A 5,092-nucleotide genomic window follows, 5' to 3' on the forward strand; every position below is an offset into this window, starting at 1 on the left:
CACTCCCACGGCTGGCTGGAACCACAGCCCACCCTGCGCCGTTTCAGGGTGTCAGCAGGGGGAAGCAAAGGACCCCACATATCTGTGACTGTACTGGAGGGAAAAAAAAAAAGAAGTTTCTTATGTGAAGTCTTTTATTTTGGAAAAAATAAATAAATATTCATTTATTCAGAAATCAGTAGTGAGTGGTAAGTACTTGGTTTGTTCTTCATGCAATTTCCCCCCCCTTCCTATCGATGCAGTTGATAGAGCTCCTTGCAAACTGCCATGTATATAACCTTAAGCATTGGCTAGTTTATATGTCTTGTGTCATCCTGGCAGAGGTCTATTTGCTAGGTTGCCTTCCCATCAGCAGGTGACAGTTTGGTATCTCAGGTCTAATTATAGGTGTGGCATCATTTTCTGGAAAGCTCTTGTTTCTGTACGAGAGAAAGTGGGTTTGAGGGAGAGCACCTCTGCAGGAGGAGTGACAGCATTAATAAGGATTGACGTGTATTTTGAGTCCTTTTGGAAGGGCCCCACAAAGAAAGAAAAGATTACCTGCTGCGTTAGTCACCGGCAGGGAGCTGACAAAGCTCCGGCTCAGGAGGAACAATTCTGCCTTCAGCTGTCAGGTTTGTGCAGTTCACCGCCAATATCATTCCCGGTGCTGAAGGTCTTGCATTAAGAAAAGGGCGTCCACGCTGGGGTCAGCCAAGGGGAGGAAAATGATGGGGTTTGATGGCTAACTTTGCACACTGCTGGGTTAGCAAAACATCTGTGCATGTGCACAAACACAAGCACATGCTGGTTTTTCTACTCCCCGTGCTTTTCCCTGCTGCATGGCCACATGCGCTGGAAAACGCACTGACCCCCATGGTTATGTGACTGCCTGTTTTCCAGAGTGGCAGGGGTGAAATACCGAGCTCTTTCCTGCTGCTTCATGCCCTGGATGCTCCCGTTCGGAGCACAGGTAACACCAGGCAGCAGAGAAGCTTGTACCATGCCTGCAGCGCTGCCTGCCCCACGCCTGCTCGGTCCAAACTAAGGTTTTAAACATAGAAAACGTAGTGCAATTGAAGCCTTTGCTTTTCTGGTTTGGCCCTTTAGGTCACATCTTTCGTACACAACGTGAGGCCTCAGAGGGGGCTGTGTGGCTCAGGGAGACCCGCTGCAGGGTGCGGCACTGTGGGAAGACCACCAAATGTTATTAGATCTTTTTGATAAAATGGTGAGAAATATTGTCACTGAAAGCAATGGATCCAAAAAGAGGTCCAGCCTCCCACACTGACAGCTTGGCACTTCCATGAGCCGTCAGCTCCATGTGAAGAGGTAGCAGCAACTCCTAGGGAAGGTGGTAGATGCAGAATGTGGGGCGGCAGCAAATGCAGAACAGGGTAAAATCCCAGATAGAGCTGATTCTGCAGCTATAAAGCAAGATAATTTCAGAAAGCAAAAGAGGAATTTTGCTAGTGTGTCTTCAGGTCCAAGGCTGGAAGCCTGGAAAGTTTTGGTTGAGGAAGTTTGGCAGGGAAGCAAAGGGTGAGACTAAGGATTTTATTCATTGCACTTAAGCAGGGGTTTATTTGAGCACTGAACCAGGGAGCCCAGCTCCTCTGTATAGTCCGTGAAGGGAGCAGGGACACACTTCTGGAAGACGCTGATGCTCTCCACTGGTGCTGGAAGAGACACAGCAGGAAGAGACTGAGACACGCCGGCCGAGTGGCCAAACCACACAGCTTGGCTTTATGTGGCCCTAGTTCTTTGCTACAGCCTAATAAAGCTCCTTCTTCCAGCGGAGAAAGCCGCGCTTCCCACGGTTGTTCCCAGGCCGGTGCCTGGCATGGGACATCAACAAGGATTTCGGTTATCCCCGATGTCCCTGCCTTCTGTTGGGGTGCTTTCTCTCGCCCTCCGCAAAGCTCTGAGGCAAGTTTTGGGTTGCCTGTGACCGCTGAGGTCATGCCACGGTGGTCGGTCCCCCGTTCTGTGGCCTTCTAGCCTGTGTGCTGGTCTGCTTGTGACTGCTGAGGTCCCTGGGCTGAGCTGGGCAAAGGGACGCTGCCGCGCTGCCACCAAAAGCACAAGCCGGAGCACGGTCTCCTCAAACACCAGCCCCCTCTCAGACCAGGAGGGACTTCTACATCCCCCCACAACGCACATTTGGGATCCTTTCACCAGGTGCCTTTTTGGAAGCAGTTGCACCTTGCCATGGATTTTCCTGGCTACTTAATGATTAGCGTGGGGAGGGAAAGGGCCCTGTAGCGACGCTGTCTTTCCTTTTCAGTTTGTGTTTATTTTCAGTTTATTTTCACCCTCCAAAAAGGGTGAGTACTTTTGCCACAGGGCTTTCTCCTAACTTGATGACTCAGAAGTCAAAATCAACATGAAAACAGTCCCCCATCTCCTATGTTATTTCGTTCTTTTCAGATTGGAAGAGTCTGACTGTTTTCTTAAATGCTGCATGTAATCAGGAATGTTACATTTTCTTGTATAAATTATCATTGCGTATTGAAACGTAAACAACCCATGGGAAAGAAATTCAGCGTACATTTCATTTCTTCCATTGTTCAAGGCAAAAAAAGTGTACTTATCTGCCAAGAAATACTCCGCATATGCAGGGGAAACCAATCATCAATACCGACTACCAGCATTTTAATGATCGCCTGTAGGGATCCCAGAAATTATAATACTCAGTCATCATGAGAAGATCGTGGCAAAAAATAATGGGGACCAAGAGTCCCTGTGGCAAGTGCAGCTGGTATTGCCAGTGACACTTTGGGGTACCGTTAAACTGCTTGATTCTGGTGATTCTAAAGGAAAATTGTAGGCAGCCTTAGGAAGATACCGGGACTAGAAGAGCTGTCAGTGCAGGGAGTCACTGTGTGCCCAGTCCAAAGTTCCCTGGGCTGGGAGAGCCAGGAGGTGACCGTCTCCGTCTCCTGGGATGGGCTGGAAGCTGCAGAACTGGGTGCAGGGCAGACGCTGTGAAACGCTTTAGCCTGCCGGCACACACAAGATCAGCCCAGGCGCTTTCTTCTCACCCGCATCACCGAGGAGATGGTTTTGTGTGGCTGTCACAATAAATTATGGAGCCGCGTGAAGCCTGCCGCTGTGGATGTTTCAGTTCCTCGGCTTCTTCCTACAAGACTGTCTTGGGGAAGGAAGGTTTATGCGCCGGTCTCTGCGGCCGTTTACTTGGCCAATGCCCAAGAGGCAAGGTGGAAAATGAGAAAATATCAGACTGTCTGCTTCAGGCTTCTCCTTACTCAGGACAGTTTATCATAATGTAATCTAGGCCTAAGGAATAGACAGACAAAGGACAAAATGTGCTGAATATGGGGAGAGTGACTTTGTTAAAGTCCAGTAAGTGATAACTGCTCGTATTGCAGTTTTCCCTCAGCTGGATTACTTAGAGGGTCTCTTTTTTCTACTTTAAATGTGCCACATGCAAGCAAAGCAGGATGAGATTTGCCTTGTTTCTGTAGGAAAGGAGATTACGAGACACAAAGGTACCAGCTGTGGCTGAGCACGTCTGCGAGCCTCCAGCCCCAGACGCTGGGGGATAATCCTGGGAAAGTAACAGGAGATGTTCCCTGGGTCCGTAGCCACTGTCCGAGGCAGGGTAATGAGCTAGATGTCCTCACCGCAGCTGCTATCTCTGAGTCTTCAACTACTCTATCAAATTCAATCGAAATCAGCAAATAGATTCACAAGTTATGAGAGGGAACAACCAGACGGCAAGACCCAAGGCAACAAACACCCACAGTGTGTTTCCATAGGAAGCCAGGCTAAAACAAAACACCAGTGTTTGAAAAGTTACTAATGAAATTGCTTCCTTAGGAACGTTTGCTGGTTTCCTACAGAGGAAAAAAAGCTTTATGTCATTTTTATTGAATAGCATTCATCAGAGATTGTCTCCCACTGGTAATTCAGGAGGTGAACCTGTGCATTGTTCTGTGTAAAGAAAATTTTCCTTGAAATAATAAATACATTTGTTTGAAAACCCCAGTACTCTGTGCCCCTGCTTACCCACCAAAGTAACGAATTGCCCAAATTAATGTGAGCAAAATTTACCCATAAGCCCAGAATATTAACCAGGAAATTCCAGTGCTCTTGAAACTTGCAATAAGAGAAAGTGGAATTACTAAAAGTATAAAAACCAAAGCCCCCGTATTCTTTGTTTATGCCACCACAGAGTGTGCTAGATAAATGTGTAGAGTCTGTAAAATCCTTCAGGAGTCCCTGAAAAAATGAAGTGGGGAGAAAAGATCAGCTCCTCACACAAGGGCATAATAAAACTACTGAACATTTCTGTCTTAATTGTGCTTCGTGCTAGAGTATAATGGAAAGTTATCACAGCTGAATAAAACACTAAACTCTCCTAGCAGCAAAATGCCTCCTTTAATGTAATAGCAAGAATAAACCTCTCACTTCTAAAATATAGTTGACAAAAAAAGGCTAATAACTCATAAAGGTTTTACATACAATGAAAAAGAAAGTCAAAGCCTGGAAAGTTACTATGCATGAAATATGATCATCTAAATCAGCAGTTTAATTTGCACTTCTGCAGATCAGAGCTAATATTCCCAGTGCATACAGGCATAATAAAACCTACCGTTCCACTGACAACAGAAGAAAACATTGTGCGCTTTCATTTGTTTTATTTCATTTTCTCACTCATAAAATATGCCTTTTGCCACCTGTCAGTGCATTTATCCTCCTCAGTTGGAGGATAGCAAACCATACTTGACACGGTATCTTTTCAACAGAACTGGAAACATTAATCCTCTGAAAGCAAGGACCACAATCCCTACTTGTAGCCTTAACTCATGGGAAACAGAACCATATATTTAATGTAGAGTAATTACGGTGAACGATAACAAGAAAAGTTGCTGAGGGGATTTCAAAGCAGGAATACCACAGAACAGTAAAGTGACTGCAAACGAGTTCGGATGGAGTTCAGTGCAGTACTGAGATGTGTGGAGTTAGGAGTCTCCAGTGGAGTTGTCTACCCATGCACTTCCATGAGGGTCTGGGGACAGCGATGGCTTGATTTAGTTCCCTAAATGCATCCCACCTGGGATGCTCTCAGTATCCTGCCTGGCCCGCA

Source organism: Aquila chrysaetos, chromosome 14, assembly GCF_900496995.4.
Source record: "Aquila chrysaetos chrysaetos chromosome 14, bAquChr1.4, whole genome shotgun sequence".
Classification (NCBI taxonomy): Eukaryota; Metazoa; Chordata; class Aves; order Accipitriformes; family Accipitridae; genus Aquila; species Aquila chrysaetos.